The sequence below is a fragment of the Lissotriton vulgaris genome, chromosome 4_1 (genome assembly GCF_964263255.1).
Source record: "Lissotriton vulgaris chromosome 4_1, aLisVul1.2, whole genome shotgun sequence".
Classification (NCBI taxonomy): domain Eukaryota; kingdom Metazoa; phylum Chordata; class Amphibia; order Caudata; family Salamandridae; genus Lissotriton; species Lissotriton vulgaris.
The window spans coordinates 1,115,978,099-1,116,002,277 of record NC_141691.1 but is presented as its reverse complement, the minus strand read 5'-3'; the positions used below and the strand labels follow the sequence as shown (position 1 = coordinate 1,116,002,277).

The following is a 24,179-nucleotide window of genomic DNA, read 5'->3' as shown; positions in this document are numbered from 1 at the left end:
TAGTTTCTCACACCAGATATATGAAGTTTTTAACTGAGGCTCCTTGGCACTGGGTCATCCTGAAAGAGGTCCTGAACCAGTGAGCTTCAAAAGAAAACTGTGTTGGTCTCAGAACAGGTGGTCGGACGGAGGGAAGAATTGGGAGACATTATCAGATGAGACTGTTCTGAGTCGACATTTGATGTTGTTAGTTTTATGAAGACCCCTAAGTATTGGTTTTGGTAAAAGACATTTGAGGGGCATTGAGAAACAGTTCAGAAATCGGGCGGGAGAAGTAATTACTTAATACTGTGCTTTAGCAAACTGTGTAGACATTTTTCTAAATGCTGTTGTTCTGAGTGTGAGATTGGATGAAAGTCCCCCGTTTCTGAGGGAAGGAACTCCAGCATGGGATATGATGAAAAAGAAAGGATATGATGCAGTATTGTTTAATTGTTTGTGGTTCAAATATGCAAACAAGAATGTCAAGTTGCAATTGCCCATAGATGGTAGTTTTGATCAACAGAAAGTAGATTACCTGAGCAATGCTTATTTGCTAGGAAGTCTCGACAGGCTATGTTTGAGATTCTGAAGTAATGGCAAGATGAAGCAAATTGTAGATGGCAGGAGAAATTTAAAAAGTCTCATCAGGAGCAAAAGAAAACTATAACAGCGAAAGCTCGGGAACATGACTATAACATTGTAAGAGATGGTATAGACTGTCATGATAGGGAGCTTAGAAATCGAACTGAGAAAATGTATGTCTCCCAGCCGTGCACTGAGAATTCACAAGATGATGAAGTAATGGAACACGTATTGAAGGAGACTCCAGTAGCCCCACCGCTGTATGTGCCCAATGCCACAGCACCCCACTCAGAATTGATACTACCCCTGCTCAAATATACCCAGATGTTCTAACACTGACAGAAGTGGGAGCTGAAGGTGGGACTGCAGTACCCTCCACAGCACTCCAAGGGAAAGTGGAGAAACAGGTTGTTTGAGGTATGGATACACAGTTGCGGTCAGGCTTGCCTCAGGGTGTGAAGGATATAATAAGGGATATGTCTAATAATTGGATGGATTCAGATATCTACACTGTTAAGGACATTAAGCAAATGGTGAGATACATACCTTTGGTATCCCTAAAATTATGTTATAGACTGATTGGCTGCTAGAATAGAAAGAGTCTGGGAAGGCTTACACATGCACAGAGAATTCTGTCTGAAAGTATTCGAGAAATATGGAAACGCGCTAATAGCTGCCTTCATGCACCAGAAACTATAGAACAGGTTGTGGGTGAATGTGTATGGCATAAGGAAAGGTGTTTTAACAACTATCGGGAGGTTGAGTGACCCAAAACCTCCCCTTTGAAAGTGAGGCAATTCCCTATGAGGCAGGTGCCTCCCCTTCAGGGAAACCCTGCTGCAGAAGATGAGGAAGACAAGAAGAGTAAACCTCAATTTATTCATGTCCCTTGGAAACATGAGGAGGTTATGTCTATAAAAAGAGACCTACCTGACCCACGATAAAAAAACATTTTGGTTCTTTAAAGAACTTAAAATGGCAATTTCCATGGCCACAATGACCCTAGGAGAAGTGGATTTTTTTTCAAGAGTTTATTTCCCACTGAAAAATGGATCTCAATTAGAACGAGCGATGGTGCAGTCACGCTAGGGAAAACATGGTAACAATTTGTTCAGTTAGACAAATGTAGACCAGCTGGTTCACCCTAGACGCAGATACTGCTTAATTACCAGGACGGATTTTGACAAAATTACAGACTATCATACCTCCACTGACTATTAATTGGGATAAGTTAAACAAAAGCCAAATGAAGATGTGTCTGACTATTTACTAGATTCGAAAATGCTTTCACTGACTTTAGAGGCCAGGATGTAGCGACCGAAGCTGAGAAAAGATTGTTTGTGGATAGGTTTGTTGAAGGCTTGTTGAAGGAGATACAAGATAAGTTAGTCCAGTTGGAAAGTTCTTGGGCCGTTAAGACACCTGCAGAGATCCTGCATATGGCCCAGTATTATGAGAAGTGGAAAAAAGATGAGAATGAAAAGGCAGAGAGAAAGACAAAAGACCTGAAGACGAAGGCACTCTTGCAACAAGCATTTCCTGATAGGGGACGCACTATGGTTAACTCTGGCGGAGCAGGTATAGAGCCTCTATGCAAAGTTCCACAGAGTTGGAAAGCAACTCTGTGGAACTACGCTCCACTCTGTGCCCCCCTCCCAAAATAATTAAAATTAATTAAAAAGTACTTACCTGTCCCGCGCCTGCCTCCTCCTTTACATCGCCGCTCTCCTGCCTCCTCCTCGCCGTCCCGCAGTACTAATAACCCCTACATTGTATGTCTTGCGCGAGCGCATGCGCACTCGCAAGATGTACAGCTTAAGGGTCATCAGTGAAGCAGGACAGCGAGGAGAAGGCAGGAGAGCGGCGATGTAAAGGAGGAAGCAGCCAAGGGGCAGGTAAGTGACTTTTATTTAGTTTTAATTAAATTGGGAGGGTGGAGGGGCCGGCTAACTACGCTCCGCCATGCAGTCGTAGTTTACCCTGAACTCCGCATTCACAACGGAACGTGCAGTAGGCAAAACTATGTAATCTCTGCTGGTGGAGGATAGTTACCCACCCAGGGTTCACTATGGCAAGAAGTAGGGGAAGGGGGCGGGGCTATTCAGCTCCACCGACTGGTCGAAAACTGGGACCTAACCAATGTGCCTACTGTAAACTGGAGAGCCATTGGAGGTCTGAGTGTCCTCAATTGTTCGATGGAAAAGGTAAATCAGTGCACAAAGGGATAGGACGTGGTCAGCAGAGATAGTCAGGACATATGGGTCTAGACAACAGAAATGCAAACATTTTTGACAGCAAGCAATTCTACCACAAAGACTATTTTGAAGACGATTACTGTTAGAATCGCCACCTGAAGAGTACTGGTTGAATTAAAATACCTGTTGAACAGTCAGGGCAAAATGTTGATTTAGCAATATATGAACAGCCGCAGAAGTTCCTACTGGATACTGGGGCCGCCAGAACGTGAGAAGCTCTCCATTTGGTCCAGGGGACTCCTCTTTCAGGGCATAATAATGCTTCTGTGAGATTCTCTAAGATCCCTGTAAAAAGCTTAATCTCTGCACCTATGTCAGCAACTATTGGTCCCTTTACTGTAGACACTCCTTCTGTGTTAACAACAGAATGCAGTGAAAATCTAATTGGATTAGATATGTTGAAAAGGTTACATGCTACTATTTCTTGCACTCCCGGTGGGCTTTATGTCACTATGGGTGCTACTGATTATACTAGATGTATGTTTTTGAAACCAGACTCTTTGCCTTCCGAATTATTTGCCATAAATACAGACCTTTGGGCAAAAGGCAACAATGATGTGGGCAAAATGGCTATAGACCCTGTTCATATTAAAAATAAAGGAGAATGTTAAACTACCACATATACCTCAATATAACATTTCAAAATAAGGAGAGGAGGGCCTAAAATAGGTGGTGTCAGATCTAGTCCATGCAGGCATAGTTAAAGAAACAATAGGTAGCCCCTGTAACAGACATATACTGCCTGTGCTTGAAAAGGGACAACAAGGAAGGAATGATACATATCGCCTAGGAGTTGATTTGCGGACCATCAATAAAATAGTTGTTCCCCAGTACCCCGTTGTTCCAGATATGAACACCATCTTCACCATGATCCCTTCTACTGCACAGTATTTCACAGTTATAGATCTTAAGAATGCCTTCTTCAGTATTCCTATTGCAGAAGACAGTCAGTATCTTTTTGGGTTCTGTCTAACTGGTTACTCTTTTACATTTTGTTGTGCCCCTCAGGGGTACACAGAAAGCCCTAGTATTTACAGTCAGGTTTTAAAGATATAACTATATCAAATAAATTTTCCAAAAAATTCCACTCTCATACATATATATAGACGAAATGTTGATAAACTCTAACACTGAATGTAGGAAGGTGGCTACCTGACTATGGTTACCCCAGATTTTTTGCCTTGTGTTTAGCTGGTTTTCGACTTAGTTGGCCTGGTTCCCTGCTAATCAGGGCCCCAGGCTATCTGCTCTCTCTGTAAAATGGATTCCATGTACCCTAGGTGCATAACTAGATTGGCTTGGGTCACCTTATCAGCCCCTGTACAGAGCACTATAGGTGCCCAGGGCATAGGTGCATCCAAGGCCTATCAGGGGCTGCAGCATATCTTTTGCCACCCTGGCTGGTTATCTAAAATTGACACAACTGGCTGATCACTCAGCTGGGGCAAGGTGGTGTAATCACCCCTTGCTTAGATATAGTATGCCTATATCTAAACCTCACTGGACACATATATACCTATCAGTCACTCCTATGGCAGGCCTTAACAATCCAGGAGGCAGAGTGCTTGGTTTTATGTGAGATGGTGCTCTAGCATGAGCTGAGCCTGTCTGCAGCTGTCGGGACCAATTCCCTAAGCTGTTCCGGGATAATGTCATACCATATACTATTAAGTGTATTATAATCCTCGCGGTTATATGTTAACTTTGGTTTGGCTTTATCAAAACATGTCGTGTAAGGTGTCATACGATTTGGAATACTACCCCCTCGCCAATCCTGGCGACGGGGGTAGCATTCTACCCCTCTAGAGGGAGACGACATGTTACTTTGCTAAAACGCGGTTGATTTTAAAAGGAGCCTCAGCACCACAAAATGTATGCTTCTGCCACAGACACGAGTCTGACCTCCTGCAGCTGACCGAAACTCAGCCAAGGAGGCCTGGACAAAGGGTTTCCTGTCACAGGGAGGTGTCACACCACCCCAGACAGGAGATAGTGGATTGTAGCAGGGAGGTTTGAAAGAAACCAGACACTGCCTGGGGCGCACAAGGCTGCCCCTGGCATAATCCGGCCAAACCGGTTCTGGGGCACACCAGCCCCTGTCCCAGCACGGCCTGGATCAAAGGGAAAGGGGTGTATCCACCCCCTTCCTGGGTCCCACCCATAGGAGGGGACCTAGCAGGTAATCCAGCCCCCTAGATTGGTATAAGAATGGGAGCATTGCCAACGCACTCAGATTACCCTGATGAAACATTTGAAACAAAACTCTGGACCCTTCGACATCCTACTCAACGTAGAAGACTGAAGAATCTCCCTTTTGGTCAAGGAGTGACCACCCTGTGCAAACAGGCACCATCCAGCACCTCAACATCTGCATTGTTGCAGTTCCCGCCGGAACTCGAGCAACAGAGATCGGCGAGATCAAGCTTGCCTGCCTTTTTACAGCCCGATCCACAGTCCCTGCAGAGCTGAGACCCGTGGAGGCGACCGGAAGCGTGGGGCACGCCACCTTGAAAAGACCACAAAACGCTGACTGTGCAGCCCACAAGTGACCCTTGAAACTGTACACCGGCGTTTGAGAAGCCGCAACCCCGAGCCACTCTTGCTTCAAATCTCACCCCTCTACACTCGACGAGTGTTGCGTGGGGCCCTTCTGCTTTCTTTGGCTTGAAGCATTGGCCCGGTCACTTGCCAGCTGGCTTGTGGCCCTTGTGCCGGCGAAAACCTAAAACCGACTTGTGATTCTGGTTGCTCCACACTTGCACCAGCTCATCTGAAAAGGAGCCCCCTCTCTAACCCTCCTGGTCCGAGTGAGAAGCAATCTTCCAGTCCTGCGTGGATTGCTCTTGCCAAGTGTTGTTTGCTCCGATCTTAAAGCCGACAGCACCGGCGGTGAGAGCCTGCATGGGACAGCTTGTGACCCGCTCCTGGACGTCGCAGATGCCCCAGAGCCCATGTGGCAGCGTAGAGAATCTCCTCAACAACCACCTGATTGCGCCCGACATTGCCTTGTTCCGTCCTGGTTCCACCCTGGTCACTGCTGAGTGACCCAGACTCTGTCCGCTCTGCTTTGAGGTACTTTTCTACTCTGATCCACCCTTGGATCACACCGGACACTACTCCTTCACATCGCCTGCAGCATCTTCAGCTTCAAGCACCAACAACCTGCGTGACGAAACCCGACGCCACTTTGACCCTATGCACCCGCTTCCTGTGGGTGAGGTAACTCAGCAACGCCGGTGTTCCCACACTGGTACATACCTCTAGGGTCTGTGTCTAAAGTTTTGTCCATCTAGGTTCAGCTGAAGTATCCTTAAACTCTATTTGTGTAACTTTTACGCACGATTGACTTTGCATTGGTGCATGCGTGTACTTTCAGCACTGCACCCGAATCCCGCGGGCTTTTCCCGACTTCAGCATTGCTTGTCCCGACTGCTCCCAGCGATTCCCTAGGCCTTAGGCATAACCACTGTTCGATTGGTATCTCTTATACCACTTTCTTAACGTATGGTTTGAGTGGCCACCCGCCCTCATCCATAATTGTGCAACTTTCATATGTTATACTGTGCTTTTGATTTAACGCTTGTGCCCCTTTGCTCATAAAGAGTACTGAGGATTATTTTAGAAATAAACACATATATTTTTATAATATATACTTGTGTGGTGTCCTTTCATTTGATATTACAGGATTGTGATTGGTAAAACAGCTCGCTTAACACGACCTCTTGAGTTTAGCCTTTAAGGCTGCTTAGTCTATGCTACCATTAAGATAGCTTGTCTATAAGGTTGACTTACAACCAGACGCCATAAGGGATTGTTTGGACTGATACAAGGTGGTTACCGAATTGGAAACATCATATATCAGGCCAACTTCTCACATTGGTGTGCAGCGGTGCGGATTTGAGCTTGCTGTTGCTTTACCATTGCAATCTTTTTATCAAATTGAAAAATCACATCAAGTACCTTAGGTACATATACATCAAAAGCTTAGCATATTTCAGTTCTACTGAACTTAGTAGTTGTAGATTAAAGGGATTAGCACACCCTGACTACAACTCACTAGCAAGGAACAGTAGGAAAACACTTAGTGTAGTTAAGTGCACCACTTGCACCTCACTAGCAGTCATGTCTGACACAGGAAGAGCTTCAGGCTCTGCCCCTGTGACAGTTGACCCTACCAAGGCAACTTCCAGCTATGACAAACTTAGCCACAAAGACTTGAGTGCCTTGTGCACTGCAAGGGGGCTAAAAAGGGGTAGAAACCCCACCATTCCTTCCCTGATAGCCATCCTGGAAAAGGATGACTTAGATAAGGCGAGTGCAGCTCCCTTAGATTTAGGAGATGGAGTGAACACCCCTGAATGAGAAAACTCCTGAGGAAGAAGAAGAGGAGGAAGAGGAGGAGGATGGCTGAGAAGTAGATGAGCCTGATAAGGATCAGAGGGGTAATCAGGTTGCAGTTGGCAGGCTTAACCAGGCCAACTTAGACCTACATGGGAATGGAGAGGGCCAGCACCTCCCCAGATCCTATAACCTAGTTCCCACTGGCAATAGAAGGGTGAGATCTCCCTCAGGGGATTCACACATTTCTAGTGTCTCCAGAAACTCTCAAAGGGGAATGACGTCCCCCCAGAGAAGAGAGCATAAGGCCAGGATGAGAGCTGTAGAACTCCAGATAGAGAGGGAAGAGTTAGCCCTGGCCCAAGCTAAACTTGCTTTAACAAGGGAACAGAAAATGTGTGGCTTAGATGCCACTGGTGGCAGCAACAATATACCTAGAGAGAAAGACAGGTCATATAATACTAGAAACCTGACAAAGATTGTGCCCCCCTATACAGAAGGGGATGACATCCACAAGTGGATAACTGCTCTTGAGAGAGCCTGCATGGTACAGCAGGTTCCTGAGGAACAGTGGGCAGCAATCTTATGGTACTCCTTTTCTGAGAAAGGGAGGGATAAGCTCCTCACTGTCATACATGAGGATGCTAAAAACTACAAAGTCCTGAAGAGTGCTCTAATAGATGGGTTTGGCTTAACCACTGAAAAATACAGGTTAAAGTTCAGAGACACCCAGAAGACACAGACACAGGACTGGACTGATTTTGTAGATTGTGCTACTAAGGCTCTGGAGGGTTGGCTACATGGCAGCAAAGTACATGACTTTACATGATTGTATAATTTGATTATGAGGGAGCAGATCCTAAGTAATTGTCAGAACCAGCTCTTACACCAGCACCTGGTGGACTCAGATTTGACCTCTCCCCAAGAATTGGGAAAGAGGGCAGATAAATGGGTCAGAACCAGGATTAGGCCTAAGAATCAGGACAGTAACCAGAAGAAGGAGTCTACCAAGCCTCAAGATAAGGGTGGGGATAAAAGTAAAGAAAAGACTTCCCCAGGGCCCCAAAACTCCAAGAATGGGGGTGGGTCCCAAGACACTTCATCTACCCAGAAAAAGCCATACTGTCATGTCTGTAAACAGACTGGCCATTGGAAATAAGACAGCTGTTGTCCAAAGAATGGCAATAAAGAAAATATACCTCCAAAGCCAGCTCCAACACCTCCTGTTACTGTCAGCAGTAATCCCCCAGGAAGTGGGAGCACACCCTAGGAATCTGGGTGGGTTTACTTTTGGAGCACCGGTGGACCCTGGCCTATCCAGGTCCCCATCCCCAAATGATCTTGTGTATGAGACTGGCATGGGGTTTGCCAACATCTCTGATTGCCCAAATACCTTGAGCAAATATAGACAAGAACCCATCATCAATGGTTTGAAAGTTGAAGCCTTTAGAGACACAGGGGCTAGCATTACCATGGTGGCTGACTGTATAGTCCCCTCTAAGCAACTTTTACCTGATGCCACATACCAGGTAACAAACATTGATGGAATCCAAACCAATCATCCCATGGCAGTAGTAAGTCTCAGCTGGGGAGGTGTCACTGGCCCAAAGAGAGTGGCAGTGTCACCAAACTTGCCTGTAGACTGCCTACTAGGAAATGATTTGGAAATCTCAGCCTGGGCTGAGGTTCAACAGGAAACCCATTCTAGAATGGTAAATGCCAATGGAAAGGTTAGTGGGGCTGTAATGGCTACAGCCCCAACCCAAGATGTCCTTCCTGAAAAGGTTGGTAGGGCTGTGCAAGACTCGGCCCCATCTTTAGCAGAAGCTCTTCCTAAACAGAATAGCAAAGCTATTATGATAACAGCAGAAACCCAAACTGAGTCTCCTCCTGAAAAGGTTGGTGGGGCTGTGATGGCCACAGCCTAAACTCAAACAGATATGTGTGTTGTGAAGCCTGAAATGATGGATCACTCCACCCAAACTGAGAGCATGGAGGAGGAAGAGAAATCTCCCCCTCACCAGACATTAGGACAGGATCAGCCTCCTCAGGGAACTGATCTTACCCCTGATGAAGGAACTGCCCCAGAGGTTGTTAGGCCTGGCCTGACAGAGCCTCTGATAGCAGTGGACCCTTCTCGGGTGGGACCCAGTCTGGAGCAGATATCCTGCCCCTCTCTACCTTTCCTTAGTCAGCCCAGGGCTGTAGAGGACAAGAAGGATAGTGAGACCCAGAGGGCCCCCTGTCAAATAAAGCACCCCCATCAACAGATTAGGGGCACCAAAACTAGTAGCCCTAGTAAGGTGAAAACTTTAAAAACTCCTGAGGGAGCCCCCTTAAAAGTAGTTAGGGACCTCCCACAGATGGATTCTGTTGGGCACAGCCAAACCTGGGACCCAAAGGGCCCAAACCTGAACTGTCCCTCCAGCAAGCCAAACAGAGGGACCCAGCCTCCAGCTTTAGGTAGCCAGAGGTTGACCCTGAGAGCACAGTGCAACTCAGTTGAAGAAAGAAAGGCACACATGGTGGAAGATAATTGGAGGAAGCTGAGCCCTAAATTAGTGGAGCCTCACTTCAATACTCCATATCCAAACCAGCCTTTAACTTTGCATAAACACACCCAAGGTACTGATTCCCTATGGTGGAGACCCTCTAATACCCCAAGGGTGAGGGACTGCTTAGTTGACCATGAGACAGGGGGTACCCGTGCTAGTGCAGGTACTTCCTTATATGGCCACTCAGGCAATATAGGCTTACCTGGCCAAGGATAGCCTTATCTCCTTTCGTTTGGGGGGTTGTGTGGGAAGGTGGCTATCTGACTATGGTTACCCCAGATTTTTTGCCTTGTGTTTAGCTGGTTTTTTACTTAGTTGGCCTGGTTCCCTGCTAATCAGGGCCCCAGGATATCTGCTTTCTCTGTAAAATGGATTCCATGTACCCTAGGTGCATGACTAGATTGGCTTGGGTCACCTTATCAGCCCCTGTACAGAGCACTATAGGTGCCCAGGGCATAGGTGCATCCAAGGCCTACCAGGGGCTGCAGCATATCTTTTGCCACCCCTGGCTGGTTATCTAAAATTGACACAACTGGCTGATCACTCAGCTGGGGCAATGTGGTATAATCACGCCTTGCTTAGATATAGTATGCCTATATCTAAACCTCACTGGACACATATATACCTATCAGTCACTCCTATTGCAGGCCTTAACAATCCTGGAGGCAGAGTGCTTGGTTTTATGTGAGATGGTGCTCTAGCATGAGCTGAGCCTGTCTGCAGCTGTCGGGACCAATTCCCTAAGCTGTTCCGGGATAATGCCATACCATATACTATTAAGAGTATTATAATCCTCGCGGTTATATGTTAACTTTGGTTTGGCTTTATCAAAACATGTCGTGTAAGGTGTCATACGATTTGGAATACTACCCCCTCGTCAGTCCTGGTGACAGGGGTAGCATTCCACCCCTCTAGAGGGAGACAACATGTTACTTTGCTAAAACGCGGTTGATTTTAAAAGGAGCCACAGCACCACAAAATGGATGCTTCTGCCACAGACATGAGTCTGACCTCCTGCAGCTGACCGAAACTCAGCCAAGGAGGCCTGGACAAAGGGTTTCCTGTCACAGGGAGGTGTCACACCACCCCAGACAGGAGATAGTGGATTGTAGCAGGGAGGTTTGAAAGAAACCAGACACTGCCTGGGGCGCACAAGGCTGCCCCTTGCATAATCCGGCCAAACTAGTTCTGGGGCACACCAGCCCCTGTCCCAGCGCGGCCTGGATCAAAGGGAAAGGGGTGTATCCACCCCCTTCCTGGGTCCCACCCATAGGAGGGGACCTAGCAGGTAATCCAGCCCCCTAGATTGGTATGAGAATGGGAGCAGTGCCAACGCACTCAGATTATCCTGATGAAACATTTGAAACAAAACTCTGGACCCTTCGACATCCTACTCAACGTAGAAGACTGAAGAATCTCCCTTGTGGTCAAGGAGTGACCACCCTGTGCAAACAGGCACCATCCAGCACCTCGACGTCTGCTTTGTTGCAGTTCCCACCAAAACTCGAGCAACAGAGATCAACGCGATCAAGCTTGCCTGCCTTCTTACAGCCCGATCCACAGTCCCTGCAGAGCTGAGACCCGTGGATGCGACCGGAAGCGTGGGGCACGCCATCTTGAAAAGACCACGAGACGCTGACTGTGCAGCCCACGAGTGACCCTTGAAGCTTTACACCGGGGTTTGAGAAGCCCCAACCCTGAGCTACTCTTGCACCGAAGCTCACCCCTCTACACTTGACGAGTGCTGCATGGGGCCCTTCTGCTTTCTTTGGCTCGATGTGTTGGCCCGGTCACTTGCCAGCTGGCTTGTGGCCCTTGTACCAGCGAAAACCTAAAACCGACTTGTTATTCTGGTTGCTCCAGACTTGCACCAGCTCTTCTGAAAAGGAGCACCCGCTCTAACCCTTCTGGTCCGAGTGAGAAGCATTCTTCCAGTCCTGCGTGGATTGCTCTTGCCAAGTGTTGTTTGCTCCGATCTTAAAGCCGACAGCGCCGACGGTGAGAGCCTTCATGGGACAGCTTGTGACCCGCTCCTGGACATCACAGATGCCCCAGAGCCCACGTTGCAGCGGAGAGAATCTCCTCAACAACCACCTGATTGCGCCCGACATTGCCTTGTTCCGTCCTGGTTCCACCCTGGTCACTGCTGAGTGACCCAGACTCTGTCCCCTCTGCTTTGAGGTACTTTTCTACTCTGATCCACCCTTGGATCACACCGGACACTACTCCTTCACATCGCCTGCAGCATCTTCAGCTTCAAGCACCAACAACCTGCGTGACGAAACCCGACGCCACTTCGACCCTATGCACCCGCTTCCTGTGGGTGAGGTAACTCAGCAACGCCGGTGTTCCCACACTGGTAAATACCTCTAGGGTCTGTGTCTAAAGTTTTGTCCATCTAGGTTCAGCTGAAGTATCCTTAAACTCTATTTGTGTAACTTTTACGCACCTTGAATTTGCATTGGTGCATGCGTGTACTTTCAGCACTGCACCCGAATCCCGCGGGCTTTTCCCGACTTCAGCATTGCTTGTCCCGACTGCTCCCAGCGATTTCCTAGGCCTTAGGCCTAACCACTGTTCGATTGGTATCTCTTATACCACTTTCTTAACATACGGTTTGAGTGGCCACCTGCCCTCATCCATAATTGTGCAACTTTCATATGTTATACTGTGCTTTTGATTTAACGCTTGTGCCCCTTTGCTCATAAAGAGTACTGGGGATTATTTTAGAAATAAACACATATATTTTTATAATATATACTTGTGTGGTGTCCTTTCATTTGATATTACAGGATTGTGATTGGTAAAACAGCTCGCTTAACACGACCTCTTGAGTTTAGCCTTTAAGGCTGCTTAGTCTATGCTACCATTAAGATAGCTTGTCTATAAGGTTGACTTACAACCAGACGCCATAAGGGATTGTTTGGACTGATACAAGGTGGTTCCCGAATTGGAAACATCACATATCAGGCCAACTTCTCACATTGGTGTGCAGCGGTGCGGATCAGAGCTTGCTGTTGTTTTACCATTGCAATCTTTTTATCAAATTGAAAAATCACATCAAGTACCTTAGGTACATATACATCAAAAGCTTAGCATATTTCAGTTCTACTGAACTTTGTAGTTGTAGATTAAAGGGATTAGCACACCCTGACTACAACTCACTAGCAAGGAACAGTAGGAAAACACTTAGTGTAGTTAAGTGCACCACTTGCACCTCACTAGCAGTCATGTCTGACACAGGAAGAGCTTCAGGCTCTGCCCCTGTGACAGTTGACCCCACCAAGGCAACTTCCAGCTATGACAAACTTAGCCACAAAGACTTGAGTGCCTTGTGCACTGCAAGGGGGCTAAAAAGGGGTAGAAACCCCACCATTCCTTCCCTGATAGCCATCCTGGAAAAGGATGACTTAGATAAGGTGAGTGCAGCTCCCTTAGATTTAGGAGATGGAGTGAACACCCCTGAATGAGAAAACTCCTGAGGAAGAAGAAGAGGAGGAAGAGGAGGAGGATGGCTGAGAAGTAGATGAGCCTGATCAGGATCAGAGGGGTAATCAGGTTGTAGTTGGCAGGCTTAACCAGGCCACTTAGACCTACATGGGAATGGAGAGGGCCAGCACCTCCCCAAATCCTATAACCTAGTTCCCACTGGCAATAGAAGGGTGAGATCTCCCTCAGGGGATTCACACATTTCTAGTGTCTCCAGAAACTCTCAAAGGGGAATGACGTCCCCCCAGAGAAGAGAGCATAAGGCCAGGATGAGAGCTGTAGAACTCCAGATAGAGAGGGAAGAGTTAGCCCTGGCCCAAGCTAAACTTGCTTTAACAAGGGAACAGAAAATGTGTGGCTTAGATGCCACTGGTGGCAGCAACAATATACCTAGAGAGAAAGACAGGTCCTATAATACTAGAAACCTGACAAAGATTGTGCCCCCCTATACAGAAGGGGATGACATCCACAAGTGGATAACTGCTCTTGAGAGAGCCTGCATGGTACAGCAGGTTCCTGAGGAACAGTGGGCAGCAATCTTATGGTACTCCTTTTCTGAGAAAGGGAGGGATAAGCTCCTCACTGTCAGACATGAGGATGCTAAAAACTACAAAGTCCTGAAGAGTGCTCTAATAGATGGGTTTGGCTTAACCACTGAAAAATACAGGTTAAAGTTCAGAGACACCCAGAAGACACAGACACAGGACTGGACTGATTTTGTAGATTGTGCTACTAAGGCTCTGGAGGGTTGGCTACATGGCAGCAAAGTACATGGCTTTACAGGATTGTATAATTTGATTATGAGGGAGCAGATCCTAAGTAATTGTCAGAACCAGCTCTTACATCAGCACCTGGTGGACTCAGATTTGACCTCTCCCCAAGAATTGGGAAAGAGGGCAGATAAATGGGTCAGAACCAGGATTAGGCCTAAGAATCAGGACAGTAACCAGAAGAAGGAGTCTACCAAGCCTCAAGATAAGGGTGGGGATAAAAGTAAAGAAAAGACTTCCCCAGGGCCCCAAAACTCCAAGAATGGGGGTGGGTCCCAAGACACTTCATCTACCCAGAAAAAGCCATACTGTCATGTCTGTAAACAGACTGGCCATTGGAAATCAGACAGCTGTTGTCCAAAGAATGGCAATAAAGAAAATATACCTCCAAAGCCAGCTCCAACACCTCCTGTTACTGTCAGCAGTAATCCCCCAGGAAGTGGGAGCACACCCAGGAATCTGGGTGGGTTTACTTTTGGAGCACCGGTGGACCCTGGCCTATCCAGGTCCCCATCCCCAAATGATCTTGTGTATGAGACTGGCATGGGGTTTGCCAACATCTCTGATTGCCCAAATACCTTGAGCAAATATAGACAAGAACCCATCATCAATGGTTTGAAAGTTGAAGCCTTTAGAGACACAGGGGCTAGCATCACCATGGTGGCTGACTGTATAGTCCCCTCTAAGCAACTTTTACCTGATGCCACATACCAGGTAACAAACATTGATGGAATCCAAACCAATCATCCCATGGCAGTAGTAAGTCTCATCTGGGGAGGTGTCACTGGCCCAAAGAGAGTGGCAGTGTCACCAAACTTGCCTGTAGACTGCCTACTAGGAAATGATTTGGAAATCTCAGCCTGGGCTGAGGCTGAACAGGAAACCCATTCTAGAATGGTAAATGCCAATGGAAAGGTTAGTGGGGCTGTAATGGCTACAGCCCCAACCCAAGATGTCCTTCCTGAAAAGGTTGGTAGGGCTGTGCAAGACTTGGCCCCATCTTTAGCAGAAGCTCTTCCTAAACAGAATAGCAAAGCTGTTATGATAACAGCAGAAGCCCAAACTGAGTCTCCTCCTGAAAAGGTTGGTGGGGCTGTGATGGCCACAGCCCAAACTCAAACAGATATGTGTGTTGTGAAGCCTGAAATGATGGATCACTCCACCCAAACTGAGAGCATGGAGGAGGAAGAGAAATCTCCCCCTCACCAGACATTAGGACAGGATCAGCCTCCTCAGGGAACTGATCTTACCCCTGATGAAGGAACTGCCCCAGAGGTTGTTAGGCCTGGCCTGACAGAGCCTCTGATAGCAGTGGACCCTTCTCAGGTGGGACCCAGTCTGGAGCAGGTAACCTGCCCCTCTCTACTTTTCCTTAGTCAGCCCAGGGCTGCAGAGGACAAGAAGGACAGTGAGACCCAGAGGGCCCCCTGTCAAATAAAGCACCCCCATCAACAGATTAGGGACACCAAAACTAGTAGCCCTAGTAAGGTGAAAACTTTAAAAACTCCTGAGGGAGCCCCCTTAAAAGTAGTTAGGGACCTCCCACAGATGGATTCTGTTGGGCACAGCCAAACCTGGGACACAAAGGGCCCAAACCTGAACTGTCCCTCCAGCAAGCCAAACAGAGGGACCCAGCCTCCAGCTTTAGGTAGCCAGAGGTTGACCCTGAGAGCACAGTGCAACTCAGTTGAAGAAAGAAAGGCACACATGGTGGAAGATAATTGGAGGAAGCTGAGCCCTAAATTAGTGGAGCCTCACTTCAATACTCCATATCCAAACTAGCCTTTAACTTTGCCTAAACACACCCAAGGTACTGATTCCCTATGGCGGAGACCCTCTAATACCCCAAGGGTGAGGGACTGCTTAGTGGACCATGAGACAGGGGGTACCCGTGCTAGTGCAGGTACTTCCTTATATGGCCACTCAGGCAATATAGGCTTACCTGGCCAAGGATAGCCTTATCTCCTTTCGTTTGGGGGGTTGTGTGGGAAGGTGGCTATCTGACTATGGTTACCCCAGATTTTTTGCCTTGTGTTTAGCTGGTTTTTTACTTAGTTGGCCTGGTTCCCTGCTAATCAGGGCCCCAGGATATCTGCTTTCTCTGTAAAATGGATTCCATGTACCCTAGGTGCATAACTAGATTGGCTTGGGTCACCTTATCAGCCCCTGTACAGAGCACTATAGGTGCCCAGGGCATAGGTGCATCCAAGGCCTACCAGGGGCTGCAGCATATCTTTTGCCACCCCTGGCTGGTTATCTAAAATTGACACAACTGGCTGATCACTCAGCTGGGGCAATGTGGTGTAATCACCCCTTGCTTAGATATAGTATGCCTATATCTAAACCTCACTGGACACATATATACCTATCAGTCACTCCTATTGCAGGCCTTAACAATCCTGGAGGCAGAGTGCTTGGTTTTATGTGAGATGGTGCTCTAGCATGAGCTGAGCCTGTCTGCAGCTGTCGGGACCAATTCCCTAAGCTGTTCCGGGATAATGCCATACCATATACTATTAAGTGTATTATAATCCTCGCGGTTATATGTTAACTTTGGTTTGGCTTTATCAAAACATGTTGTGTAAGGTGTCATACGATTTGGAATACTACCCCCTCGTCAGTCCTGGTGACGGGGGTAGCATTCCACCCCTCTAGAGGGAGACGACATGTTACTTTGCTAAAACGCGGTTGATTTTAAAAGGAGCCTCAGCACCACAAAATGGATGCTTCTGCAACAGACACGAGTCTGACCTCCTGCAGCTGACCGAAACTCAGCCAAGGAGGCCTGGACAAAGGGTTTCCTGTCACAGGGAGGTGTCACACCACCCCAGACAGGAGATAGTGGATTGTAGCAGGGAGGGTTGAAAGAAACCAGACACTGCCTGGGGCGCACAAGGCTGCCCCTTGCATAATCCGGCCAAACCAGTTCTGGGGCACACCAGCCCCTGTCCCAGCGCGGCCTGGATCAAAGGGAAAGGGGTGTATCCACCCCCTTCCTGGGTCCCACTGATAGGAGGGGACCTAGCAGGTAATCCAGCCCCCTAGATTGGTATAAGAATGGGAGCAGTGCCAACGCACTCAGATTATCCTGATGAAACATTTGAAACAAAACTCTGGACCCTTCGACATCCTACTCAACGTAGAAGACTGAAGAATCTTCCTTGTGGTCAAGGAGTGACCACCCTGTGCAAACAGGCACCATCCAGCACCTCGACGTCTGCTTTGTTGCAGTTCCCGCCAAAACTCGAGCAACAGAGATCAACGAGATTAAGCTTGCCTGCCTTCTTACAGCCCGATCCACAGTCCCTGCAGAGCTGAGACCCGTGGATGCGACCGGAAGCGTGGGGCACGCCATCTTGAAAAGACCACGAGACGCTGACTGTGCAGCCCACGAGTGACCTTTGAAGCTGTACACCAGGGTTTGAGAAGCCCCAACCCTGAGCTACTCTTGCACTGAAGCTCACCCCTCTACACTTGACGAGTGCTGCATGGGGCCCTTCTGCTTTCTTTGGCTCGATGCGTTGGCCCGGTCACTTGCCAGCTGGCTTGTGGCCCTTGTGCCAGCGAAAACCTAAAACCGACTTGTTATTCTGGCTGCTCCAGACTTGCACCAGCTCTTCTGAAAAGGAGCACCCGCTCTAACCCTTCTGGTCCGAGTGAGAAGCAATCTTCCAGTCCTGCGTGGATTGCTCTTGCCAAGTGTTGTTTGCTCCGATCTTAAAGCCGACAGCACCGGCGGTGAGAGCCTGCATGGGACAGCTCGTGACCCTCTCCTGGATGTCGCAGATGCCCCAGAGCACACGTGAGAGCGGAGAGAAGCTCCTCAACAACCACCTGATTGCGCCCGACATTGCCTGGTTCCGTCCTGGTTCATCCCTGGTCACTGCTGAGTGACCCAGACTCTGCCCCCTCTGCTTTCAGGTACTTTTCTACTCTGATCCACCCTTGGATCACACCGGACACTTCTCCTTCACATCGCCAGCAGCATCTTCAGCTTCAAGCACCAACAACCTGCGTGACGAAACCCGACGCCACTTCGACCCTATGCACCCGCTTTCTGTGGGTGAGGTAACTCAGCAACACCGGTGTTCCCACACTAGTACACACCTCTAGGGTCTGTGTCTAAAGTTTTGTCCATCTAGGTTCAGCGGAAGTATCCTTAAACTCTATTTGTGTAACTTTTACGCACCATTGACTTTGCATTGGTGCATGCGTGTACTTTCAGCACTGCACCCGAATCCCGCGGGCTTTTCTCGACTTCAGCATTGCTTGTCCCGACTACTCCCAGCGATTCCCTAGGCCCTAGGCCTAACCATTGTTCGATTGGTATCTCTTATACCACTTTCTTAACATATGGTTTGAGTGGCCACCCGCCCTCATCCATAATTGTGCAACTTTCATATGTTATACTGTGCTTTTGATTTAACGCTTGTGCCCCTTTGCTCATAAAGAGTACTGGGGATTATTTTAGAAATAAACACATATATTTTTATAATATATACTTGTGTGGTACCCTTTCATTTGATATTACAGGATTGTGATAGGTAAAACAGCTCGCTCAACACGACCTCTTGAGTTTAGCCTTTAAGGCTGCTTAGTCTATGCTACTATTAAGATAGCTTGTCCATAAGGTTGACTTACAACCAGACACCATAAGGGATTGTTTGGACTGATACAAAGTGGTTCCAGAATTGGAAACATCATATATCAGGCCAACTTCTCACACTGAACAAGATTGTAGAGATGATACTGTGTCACTCCTCCAGCATTTATTTCAATCAGGGCATAAAGTGGGCATAAAGTGTCCTTTTCAAAATTGCAATATTGCCAACAGTAGGTCATCTATCTTGGTCACCTCCTGTCAAAGGGGGTAGACGTATACATCCAGACAGGATAAAACTGATACAATCAATGCCCCGCCCAAAAAAAGCAATCTGAAGAACGTGGATTCATTGGCATAACATCCTTCTGCCGCCAATGGATCACCAACTTTTCTTTAATAGTTAAGCCTTTGATAGCCTTAAACCAAAAGATGTCTGCAAACCTTTGCCGTGGACCTATGACTGCAAGCACCCTTTTGTACAACTGAAATCAGCTCTCTGGAGCGCCCCAGACTACCACAAAGCCTCCATTTTGTTGGTGCATGAGAAAGGGGGGTGCACGCTCTCAGTTTTGTCCAAGGAACAAGGTGGGAAGAATAGGCCATGAGCATATTTTTCCTTAACCCTGGATCCGGCTGCTTAACCTTTGCCGAGATGTTTGCGCAGAGTGGCTTCAGCTGCAGCAGCGATAAAACAAAGTAAATGTTTGTGGGAGGAAATTATCTTAACGTAATGGTACCCCATGCGGTGGATGCTCTGTTAAATAAAAACACAGACACAGCGCCTCACCAGTGCACATCTAACAGGATATGAATTGAATTTGACCAGCCCTAACATCACAGTAAAAAGATGCAATGCTTGAATCCAGCTACGTTACTACCTCTTCCTTCTAACGAAGAAAAAGTTGATCATGATTGTTTATTCACAACAGAGGAGGAGACAAAGGGATGGGTAGACTTGACAGACACGCCCCTATCTGACCATCAGGGCGTGTTGTTCGCAAATGGTTCATGTTTTCAAATTACCTGATGGAAAGACAACAGCTGCATATGCAATTTCCACACTTCAGGCAGTAGTTGAGACAGAGAAGATACCCAACAATTCCGCTCAGGTTGCAGAATTGATAGGTTTGATTAGAGCCTGTGAATTGAGCAAAGATCTTAGAGTAAAAATATACACAGATTTACAATACGCATTTGGGGTGGCACATAATTTTGGGAGGTTGAGGGCAGGACTTGGGTTTCTTACATCACATGGGGCCCGAATAAAACATGGAGACTTAGTTTTATATTTACTAGCTGCACTCACCTTGCCAACAAAGGTAGCAATAGTCAAATGTAGTGCTCATAAAAAGATTACTGATGATGTAGGTCGAGGTAATGCTTTTGCTGATGAGACTGCAAAAACAACAGATAGTGCTAAAAGGAATGGTATGTACATCTCAGGAACAGCTAGATGGGTCCCTGAGGCAGGAATTTGTGAAACTACCATGGAAAGTGTAAGGGACATTCAGAGTAATGCATTCCCTGAAGAGCTGGAAATGTGGAAGGAGACAGGCTGGTTGAATGATGAAAATTATTGGGTAGACCACACTGAAAATCTCAGATGGCTGCTACCGAATGCTTATATTTATGAAGTTGTTTCCATGGCTCATGGGCCAGCCCACATAAGTGTGAAGGGTATCCAAAAGATTCTAGATCCTGTGTGGCACAATGCAGATATCAATAGAACAGCCACTGCCCTCGTTAAGAATTGCATGATTTGTCTCCAGTATAAAGCGGGAAAAGGCATACCAACACCCTCAGGACATTTTGCTCCCCCCGACTTACCATTTGAAGTTCTTCAAATAGACTATATAGATCTGGAAAGGTGTAACAACCTGGGATATGTTTTGGTGGTGGATTGTATGTTTAGCAAATGGATTGAAGCCTATCCTCTCAAAGACAACACAGCTCTTATCACTGCTGCTAAAGTATTGCTTAAAGAATATTTATCCAGATATGGATTGCCCAGAATTATCTGGAGTACCAACAGTTGACATTTGTTTATTCAGATTATGGACAAGGTGTGCTCTGGGTTGCAGATTAAACAAAAATGTCACGCTGTCAATCATCCATAATCAGCAGGATTAGTGGAGCGCTATAATGGCACATTGAAACTAAAATTAGCAAATATATGTGCTAGGACAGGATTTAAGTGGCCAGATGCTTTTACAATAGCCCTACTTTCCATAAGAACAACTGAACATAGCCAAATGGGCCTATCACTCTATGAGGTGGTGATGGGTCGACCAGCAAATGTGTGGGGTGTTCCAAGACCGAAAAGATTCACAGAACTAGAATATCCTCTTCTTGCTGACTATTGTGAACAACTTACTAAAGACTTGTATTTGATCTTTCAACAGGTCAGGTCCAGTCTACCTCCATGCTGGGAAGGCCCGGGACACAGCATCAGGCCCAGGGACTGGGTCCTGATGAAGAACTTCCAGCGACCAACTGCCTCCAACCTGGGTGGAAGGACCCTGTCCATGTCCTTTTGGTGTTGCAAACTGCTGGGAAGGCTGCCGGAAGGAAGAACTGGATTCATTCCACTGACTGTAAAGGGAGCCTTCACCACTCCCATATGACCGGCAGGTAAAGAATGGTCTCCCAGATGAGAAGCAGGAGAAAATACCCACCCTTCTGCCTTTCAACGATGTAGTTTTGGTTGAGGATGCCAAACTGAGAGAAGCTCAGGAGAAGGAGTTTCAAAGGCCTCTGCCGCTTCCTGATTATAATTCCTTGTTTGAGGACCATGAGCAACCTAGTTCTCTGTGTTACAATTTGAGGCCACGTAAGCCAACTGCGCAGAACATTTGATTGGGGAAAGAGCTTAGGACGAAACAAGCTCAACTGCCAGGTGCTCAAGAGCGCCAACTTTAATGGACTAACTTGTGCAGCAGGGTTAGTAAAATAAGGATGCTGTAAACACTGGTTCTTTTTTTATCCTTTGGTGTTTATATACTTATACTATATCTCTGAGTTGTAATAGACACTATTAGTATAAATTGTAAAGACGTTTCCTTGCACCTATTTCTCCAGAAAGAGATCTCTGGACAGAAAATGGAGATGCACCCATTTGGTAGAAAGTGCATTTATGTAATGTGGGTGAAGGTGCCCTGTTGATTCATTAAGTACTCCTTAGGACCTGGTCCGGTAAGGAAAAATGTGCCTTAGATTTTGGCCTACTGATAATAGTTTCAGGAATTATGTCCTGGTTTTTAGAAGAAATTTTCCCTGTTCATACCCTAATCAATCCCACTCCCACACCACGGGAACATTATTATTTGACTCTTAGTACACCCAAGCAGAGTCATAGTTTAGGTTACCAGAATAATACATTTATTCAGAACCTTCATGAAACGCATGAGTCACTAAAATCTACCAGGTGTTGGGTTTGTGGCTTGTTGCCTGTCACAGATAAGAAGAGCAATAGGTTTATTGCCCTGCATTTCACCTACAATGGGTCTTGCCATACATGGTTTCAAATCTTCTCTTCTGTAGCTTAGTTGGGGCCCTGTCACTCCCCAAAGATTCCAGCAGAGTTGGTTCACAATAGTTGCTTCGTCAATGTGTCTGTGTATGGTAACGCATTGGAGGATGCAACGTATACAAATTGGAACACCATGTTTAGGTATACTCAATGGTCATGGGAAAATGGGACATTCAAGTTAGGTAAAGGGGTACCAGTTGTCTTCTCCTAGACCCCTCTTTGGGACAACGGACGGGGCTCCATACCGGATGTAAGAATGTACTGTCATTGAATGCCACCAATTCGCTTGCATTACTGTCCAAAGGGAATACTTATTTTATATGCAGTCAAACAGCCTATACTTCTCTCCCATTCAATTGGACAGGACACTGTTATTTGGCTTTTCTTTTGCCTTCATTCTATGTTGCCCTTCCCAACTATCATAAAATACATCATCTCCAGAGAAGAGAAAGTAGGACGTCCAGAATCACACGGGCAGTGGTCATCACTGAGATAGATCAAACAGATACCACTCTACATCAGTAAGGCTTAATACCTTACTGGGGCCCCAGTACTAACAGCGTTCAGGTTTGTCAACTGACTAGAGTTGTTGATGCTGTAATAAACAAAACATCAGTGGCCCTTGCCAATGTAACTGCTGAGATGCAGGCTAACTGCATAATTACGCTTCAGAACAGAATGGTTTTAGACGTCATCCTTGCTGACAGTGGTGGAGTATGTCGCGTCATTGGTAGTTCCTACTGTGTTTACATTCCTGAGAACACCCCCAATGTTTACGCAGCTATTCAGAGCTAACACCGCATTTCCGATGAGATACATCAGGATAAGGGGGCCTGGTCTTGGTCTGGATGGTTCATGGAAATACTTACCACATGCGATTGGAAACCTCTCCTCATAGCTGCCACCGTGGGAGGCAGTATATTAGCCTGTTGGTTATGTGTCCAGTGTGTCCCTATTAGTTGCTCCATGTGTTTATCTGCATGTAACAAACTCCCTTTTCAGTTAAAGACACTAACAGGATGTTAATGCAGCAGCAAGACGTATATGATTTAATGAATATTGATGAAAGTGTCCTATCGTATGACCCACCTAGGTGTGTACCTTTCCCAGCTTTAACTTATGAAGTATGAGAGTTAGATGATGGCACTGAAATAATGGTTGGATTCTCCTCTGAGCCGGACACTGATGAAGACGTTGGTACAGATCAAGATGACACCTCTTGTGATAGTGGGGAGCCAGTACAAAAAAATGTTTGACCGAAGCTCAAAAAAGGAGGGATTGTTAGACAATATGCAATAGGCCGCATTTAGTTTGAGCATTTGCTCCTCCATTTTGTATGCTACGTGAGCATTTGCTCCTCCATTTTTTTTATGACACGTTTTTAACGCATATCGGTTTTATGTATTTTGTTGCTTACTAGGTTGCTGTTCTTGGCTAAACAAAAGTTATGTCTTAAGGTTGCTTATAAATCATGTGACTCATGTGAGACAACCCAGCTGTGCCTTAGTCTAGAGAGCGCTTTGCCCTTTTCAAGGCTATACTGTCTGATACTGATAAGAACATGTTTGCCGCATCTGCAGATTTCTGTAAGACATGTCTGAGCCTAAAGCTAACTGGAGAAAACCAGTTCTAACTTATCTGTTATCACCTTCCTGGTTGTTCACTACTATAAATGTAGCCCTCAGATGCCTTACGTCAGCCCACTTCTGTACACCCTCCTTGCGGGTTGTGGGGACCTGTGCCCGTTCGAGTGTACAAACAATATTGCTTGTTATACTTTCCCTCTGACTACCTGGTTATTTGGCTACAGACGAGATGGGCTTGCTGTATTACTAATAATTTCTCATCTCCACACCCCCTCTCTATGAAAACTTTCCACACAACCACCATCCTTTATCCAACACTCAGTCCTGACTGCTCGCCTTGATGAGATCTCATTCCACCTGCACATACTCACGGATGAATTTAATGAACTGAAAGCCCCCGCCATTGATCATCCCCCCTGCTCAGAACGTTGTGTACACCAGAAAACCCGCCCTTGATCCCCACAGGCACAGCCCCTGTCCCAGACAAGCC

At 46.8% G+C, this 24,179-nt stretch overlaps 1 pseudogene; it reads left to right on the top strand.

Moving 5' to 3' along the window:
* Positions 1 to 8,001: 8,001 nt before the first annotated feature.
* On the top strand, positions 8,002 to 9,928 carry LOC147722956 (uncharacterized; annotated as a pseudogene).
* The last annotated feature ends 14,251 nt before the right edge of the window (positions 9,929 to 24,179 follow it).